Source organism: Nelumbo lutea, chromosome 1, assembly GCF_056320005.1.
Source record: "Nelumbo lutea isolate HS-2025 chromosome 1, American lotus-T2T, whole genome shotgun sequence".
NCBI lineage: Eukaryota > Viridiplantae > Streptophyta > Magnoliopsida > Proteales > Nelumbonaceae > Nelumbo > Nelumbo lutea.
This window is the reverse complement of record NC_142684.1, coordinates 219,896,633-219,904,055: the sequence shown is the minus strand read 5'-3', so window position 1 is coordinate 219,904,055 and position 7,423 is coordinate 219,896,633. Positions and strand designations below refer to the sequence as shown.

The following is a 7,423-nucleotide window of genomic DNA, read 5'->3' as shown; positions in this document are numbered from 1 at the left end:
AATAATCTTTCCACTTCTTAAGGCAATGGCGTTCACTTGCTCCCTTGGGCTCTTCTCTGTATTGCTAGGCAATTGTCCCTCTCTTCTTTCTGACAGCATGCTCACAATCTTCCCCACTTGAACTTCTAAGTTCTTAATAGATGTCTCTTGATTTAAGAATCTCTTTTCGTGATCTTGGAACTTTGCTTCAGCAGTATTAATGAACTTAGAAATCATGTCCTCTAAATTTCCCTTCTTCTCTTGCAGGGGCGGCTGTTGTTGAAATCCCATGGGTGCTTTTTGTTGATTGTTATTCCAAGAAAAATTTGGATGATTCCTCCACCCTGGATTGTATGTATTCGAACAAGGGTTGAAATTTGGCATGCCACCATGAGAAACAAAATTAACACTTTCATGTAAAGCAAAAGGATTACCTACCTGACAATCAGAATTTATATGCCCCAATTGGCCACAAAGATTATATGGATTACAAGATGACATATTTATTGCTACAACACTAAGATTGTCTAATTTTTTATTCAAAGTAGCAAGTTGAGCAGATAAAGCTGAAAAAGAATCTAGATGATGCACTCCCATTCGATCAGCTCGGTCATTATTCCATTGGTAACTATTTGATACCATCTTTTCCACTAGATCATAGGCTTCCTCTGGAGTTTTCCTCATGATTGTGCCTCCTATAGCTGCATCAATAATGAAGCGATTGGATGGAGTAATACCATTATAAAAAAGTTTGAATTTGATGTCAAACTGGTATTCCATGGTGAGGACACTTCCTAAGCATCTCTTTAAATCGTTCACACGCCTCATACAAAGATTCTCTCTCTAGTTGAACAAAAGTAGTGATGTCATTGATTAATTTTGTTGTTTTAGAGGGAGAAAAATACTTAGCAAAAAATTTTTGAATCAAGTTGTTCTAAGTAGTGATATTTCCTGCAGGGAGTGAGTTAAGCCAATCCTTAGCTCTATCACGTAATGAGAATGGAAAAAGTCTAAGTCTAATAGCATAATCTCTTACTCCATTATGCTTGAATGTGTCACATATTTTCAAGAAATTAACGATATGTGCATTAGGATCATCACTCGACAACCCACTAAACTAAATACTCGTTTGGATCATTTGGATAATCGTAGGCTTGATCTTGAAATTATTGGCTTGAATCGTTGGCTTGCAAATGCTAGAAGTAGCCCCATCAATTGTTGGACAAGCATAGTCCAAAAGAATTCGATTTGCTTTGTATGTCATCTCTTCCTCAACTTCTTCTGCTGGTTCACCTCCTTCAACCCTCTCTCTCTTTACTTTTGTTGGCTCTTTGCAGTATGCGAAGGGTTCTCTCTATTTCAGGGTCAAATTTTGCTAGTTCTTCGCCTCTAGTACGTGTAATACACTAACTAATATGAACACAACAAGAATTTGAACACATTAAATAAAGAGTAAAATCCAAATTAACCAATGTTAACAAGTTTTAATATTATTTTAGGATTAAATCCCCGGCAACGGCGCCAAAAACTTGATAGCTATAATTATATAACCTTAGCAAGTACACTAGTTATCAAGTAGTATAAAAATATCGTTCCCACAAGGATTTAACAAAATAAGTACTAAAACTATAGTTTCCCTTTGATTATTTGGACAATCGAATTTTGGATCTAACAAATTTAACTACTGAAAATTAAAGGAAAAAAAATAAAAACAAGGGCAATAAGTGACTGAACTTGCAACGATCTAATTGAAAGCGCTAGTACTATTGGTCCACCTAACCATTCCAATGAACATCAATTTATTAATTTAACCAAGATAATTTATTATTTTCATAAGCTAAAGTTTTTCCTAATTTATTTAATATTCCCTTCTAGAATATATCAAATATACTTCTATCAAGTAACCCTTCGATTCCTCGATTAGAGTTCTCTAGATAGAAAGTGCGTTAAGTTCTATGAAAAACCTGTATCATCAGATGAATCATGTATATATATTCCTATATACCATTCAATTCACACTATGAGTTATTTAGTCTATTATATGAATTCCCCTTCCGGTTCATTCACATAAACCAAATCAACTAAGAGCTGGCCAGGCTCTTAATTGCATTACGCATAATTACTCATAGACAATATGAAAATAAAAACAACTTGGTTGAATTAAATAAAAATCAATCCATAGTCGTGGTTAGGCTTTCCATAGCCCCAACTATAAATAAACTAATTCATGATAAAAGAATTTAAACAAACAATGTAGAAGAAAGAACTCATGATTTCGCCCTTGAGGTTTAAATCGATGAGCTTTTCTTTTTCTTGTTGCTGCCTTCCTCCTTTTCTCCTCCTACGTTGCTGACTGCCTTCTTGAAGGCTGAAGCTTTCTTGGAGGATTTCTCCTTGATTGCTCCAGAGATTGATTGATGCCTTGGTGCTAATCCCCCCCCCCCACCACTTTATAGGAGGATGGGGCTATTTCCAACTCCTTTTTGGAGTTCCTTCTCAAAAATAGAAAGTCCTAATCCTATCCTATCTCTCATTTGGTAATCTCAATCCCCTTTATCTTTCTAGAATTACATCAGAAAATTAAATCTGATAGGACTCTTTTAAGTTTGCTTATTCTTGTATTCGTATTGGGTTTCTTCACAAATTGGGCTACTGCAAGGCTTCTCTGTGAACTGGGCTTCTGTTGCCAACTGGGCTTCTCTATGAATTTGCTCAGACTTCGGGCCAGATTTTGACTTTGATGCAGTCCAAATCTATTAAAACTCAAAACGTGAAAGTTTTAGAGTTTTCTTTATCTTTCCAATGCATCTTGAATCATCTCAGTCGGAGTCCGGATGGGAGAGTTATGCCCAGATTACTACGCGGCGCCAAAACTGTGCAAAATTACCCGATTAGCCTTGTTTTTCTTCTGATGCCTTCTTTCATGCTCCGAATCGAAATACAAGCATAATGAGTCCAATTAAATACTAATTAAGTATAAAAGACTGAATTTTTAGGGATAAAAATATGATAATTTTTATTCTTATCAGGCAAAGGTTCCGGTTAAAGCAAGGCCAACTTGGGACGAGGAGCCCTGGATCCTCCATGTAGATGGTTCGTCCAATCAACAAGGAAGCGGAGCCGGCACTGTTCTACATGGACCAAGCAGGGTGAAACTAGAGTATGCGCTTCGGTTCGAGTTCGCGGCATCCAACAACAAGGTAGAGTATGAGGCATTACTAGCCAGGCTCACATTGGTGAAAGAGGTACAAGCGAAGTACATCATCATCTGCAGTGATTCCCAGCTCATAGTCAACCAAGTCACCGGCGATTACGAAGCTTGCAACCCCACCATGGCTGCTTATTTAGCCAAGGTCGAGGAAGTTCTACAAAGCTTTCAGTCATACTTCATCAGGCAAAATACCAAGGTCCGAGAATGCTGAGGCTGATGCCCTATCCCGGTTAGTCAGCACGAGCAACAATAACATGAGGACCGTGCACCTAGAGAACCTGCCTCGACCCAGCATTCTCGTGGGGCAGAAGAGGTCACTCCCGTTGCATAAACCAGCCAAGTACGTCATGATAGACGGACGATTGTATCGAAGATCATACATGCTCCCCTACTTGCGCTATTTGGTACCTTCAGAGGCTGAGCTCGTCCTCCACGACACCCATGAAGGCCTATGCGGTGGACACCTGGGGGGCAGGGTTCTCATCCAGAAAGCGCTACGACAATGATACTACTGGCCCACGATGAAGGCGGATGCACTCGAGCTCATTAAGAAATGTGACAAATGTCAGAGGTACGCCAACATCCATCACCAACCCACTAATAATCTGAAGTACCTCACCAGCCCATGGCCCTTCGCACAGTGGGGGATCGACATCCTTGGACCATTCCCACCAGTGACAGGACAGAGGAAATTCTTAGTAGTAGCAGTGGATTACTTTACAAAGTGGGTAGAAGCGGAACCCCTAGCAACAATCATAGCTCGAACCGTGTAGAACTTCTTTTGGAAGAACATAGTGTGCCGCTTCGGACTGCCTCGAGTGCTCATTTCTGACAATGGTAAGTAGTTTGAAAATATCAAGTTCCAGAACTGGTGTGTTGAGATGGGGATACAACAAAACTTCACTTTCGTAGCACACCCCTAGGTGAACGGGAAGACAGAAGTCATGAACAGAGCCATACTCCGTGGACTGAAAGCTCGCTTATCCCGAGCTAAGGGGCTATGGATAGAAGAGCTGCCAATGTACTATGGGCTTACTGAACTACCGTCAAGACCTCCATAGGAGAAACCCCCTTCAACCTCACCTATGGCACGGAAGCGGTAATCCCAGCTGAGATCGAGGTACCTACATTGCGCCTGGAAGCCTACGATGACGAAGGAAACAATGATGAGCTCTGCACCAACGTCAACCAAGTAGAAGAAGTACAGGATCTCATGTACATCCGGACCGTAGGCTACCAGCAAAGAGTAGCCCGATATTATAATGCCCGAGTCAGGAAGCGACACTTCCATGTAGGGGACCTGGTCCTCTAGAAAGTTATGGTACCTGTTCCCGGTGTAGGTAAGCTCGGACCAAACTGGGAAGGTCCCTACCGAGTAAAGCGGATACTCGAGGAAGGTACATACGAGCTCAAAACTCTAGAAGAAAAGTGAGTACCCTAAGCATGGAACATCAACAACCTAGGGCGATACTACATCTGATTACGAACTAAAAAGGCACCGACCTTAGAAACAAGTAAGCAAGATCTAACTCTGAGATTGTCATTTCTAGCTCGCGGTCTACTATGGGAGTACTAACTTAGTCATCAGAGTGACCTCACCGGGTTAGCACCCCGGGTCCTCTAACATTTAGTTCCTTATAGGTCTCCAAGGAGTAACAAAGTTCAGGAGTGGACTATGGGTCCCTCCCAAAGCCTAAGGGCCGCAAGAAGACCCAGTTGTCACTTCGGCGTGGGCAAAGTTCAGGAGCGGACTACGGGTCCCTCCCAAAGCCTAAGTGCCACAAGAAGACCCAGTTGCCACTTCGGCGTGAGCAAAGTTCAGGAGCGGACTACGGGTCCCTCCCAAAGCCTAAGGGCCACAAGAAGACCCAATTGCCACTTCGGTGTGGGCGAAGTGGAGGAGCGGACTACGGGTCCCTCCCAAAGCCTAAGTGCCACAAAAAGACCCAGTTGTCACTTCGGCGTGAGCAAAGTTCAGGAGCGGACTACGGGTCCCTCCCAAAGCCTAAGGGCCACAAGAAGACCCAGTTGCCACTTCGGTGTGGGCAAAGTTCAGGAGTGGACTACGGGTCCCTCCCAAAGCCTAAGGGTCACAAGAAGACCCAGTTGCCACTTCGGCGTGGGCGAGGTTTAGGAGCGGACTACAGGTCCCTCCCAAAGCCTAAGGGCCAAAAATGCTGAACTAATAAGGACCCAAGCACTGCATAAGACTTGGTTACCTCGCTGACATAAGCAAGCTACTTCTGACACCTAAGGTAAAGATAGCTCGAGTATAGACCCTACAAAGTCTATTCCACCCCATGGCCTCTAGGTTCGCGACCTCCCGCTGAAGTCGCTCCTTCTCCTCTGTCAATGCAAAGATTTGCCCTTTTGGGACAAGATCAGCTGCTTCTAGGCCTCAGCCCCCTTCTTGGCTATAAGTATCTCGCCCCGATCCAGGTCCAGCTCGCGGTGGAGCTTTTGCACTTCCACCTTTGCCTCACGGGCTTCCTTCATGCAGATCGTCGTTTGACAAGCTAGCGCGTGACCAACAATGTTAGCCTACCAAAAGAAAACTGAGGTTAGTAAAAAAACAAAAAAGGGGCGAAGTACTTACCACCATATAGTGGCTGCCAACTAGTCCCAAAAGATGGCCCAAAGACATCTCTGCCCACTTCGTGATCTCGTCAGGAAAGATTGCACCCTGACTTCTGCGCATGGCCTGCACATGGTCCATGATACTTTCTTTCACGATCGGAAGATAACCCTCTCAGTATCCGTCCCCACGGGTGCGGAGAAACTCTCCAGCTCTTGGGGGCAAGCTCCCTCGTGATGAACCTCGTCCATGACCGCCTCGGGGGCAGCAAATCGAGCCTCTTCCTGGGGAGGCGCAGTGGAGACTGGCTCCACGATTACAACTTTAGGTGAGAGATCGGCCTCCTGGCGCGATCTCTTCGCAGTCCTCTTCTTTCCCTTCTGGGAGCTCCTTAAAAGACTTTCTGCATTTACTGGCATGGTAGCTGCAAAAATGAAAAGTAAGATTAGCCATGAACTAATCGGAATCTTAAGAAAGCAAAGACCCAAGGCGACCTACCAGGACTCAAACTGGCCTGCGTGAGCTTGTCTTCGGCAAGGTAGTCCGCGTAGAGGAAGCCGATCTCCGCCCAAGACTTGAGCGTCTCCCTTGTCTTCAAGTCCAGTCTAACACCAGAATCCTGAATCGCCGACCTCCAGTGGGTTGGGAAGGGCCACCCCTCAGGGTTACGAACTACGAAGTAATCCTGTTTCTAGGCCGGGATCCTGTTGGGGAGTTCATGCAGTAGCTTATAGCCCGGGCGAGGAAACAGGTAATAGGTTCTCCTATGCTTGGGAAGAGCACAAGAAGAGTTTTTCTTTATTGACAAAAGGGAAGAAAAGATCTCGAGGTTAAGGGGGAGATGTTACTCATGAAAAAGAGAAATGATCCCTACTACATTGCGAATGGAGTTCGGGTGTAACTGATCTATGGTGATATCAAAAGACCTCAGAACCTCTACAATTAGGGGGTATAGTGGAAGACAAAGACCAACCACGAGCTGCTCTTCAAAAATTACAATCTCGTTGTGATCGTGTTCCCAAGGGAAGTTACCTAAGGGGAGACTGTATGAGAACTCTCTCGGGAGGTTGTACCGGTGAACTAAGGCCTGAAGCCGGTCCAAAGTCATTGTTGAAGGGCCAAAGTTGTCCGACACCCGACCTTGATGAGAAGTGGATGCCAGACTACCCGAGGCCTCTCGCACCTCCCGAGGTGCCTGTACCTCGGGAAGGCCACGAATTGCCTCTGAGCCCGGAGTAGCCTCATCTTGGCTACCGACCTGGGCCGAGGTACCCTCCTCGGCCTCATCAAGAAGACTATCAGAACTAGAAGACATGGAACTGAACAAAACTGAAAAGAAAAGTGAAGGGAGACTCACCAAAGAGAGACAACCGGATTAGAAGGAAATGGCGAACTAGAAAACCCGAGCTAAAGAAGCTAAGTGTGACCTCATATTGAAGACTAGTAAGCTTGTGGCGAAGGAAATGAGTCTCGGGTCTCTCTATTTATAGCCACTGTATCGAAGAAGCAACGATCAAGATTAAAGCAATCCGATGGCTCCTAAGAAAATCGGTTGCACAACCATCGAGATCGAAATTGGTTTAGTGTGTTTTTTGGTGTCCGTGGAGTTTATAGATCGCTTGATGTCCGTGCATGAACCACACACGACACATCTAATA

At 44.4% G+C, this 7,423-nt stretch overlaps 1 non-coding gene across 1 annotated transcript; it reads left to right on the top strand.

Moving 5' to 3' along the window:
* Positions 1-752: 752 nt before the first annotated feature.
* Positions 753-859, top strand: LOC148881133 (small nucleolar RNA R71). Its single transcript, XR_016106236.1, has one exon. It is a non-coding gene; the product is annotated as a small nucleolar RNA R71 (small nucleolar RNA).
* Positions 860-7,423: the final 6,564 nt, after the last annotated feature.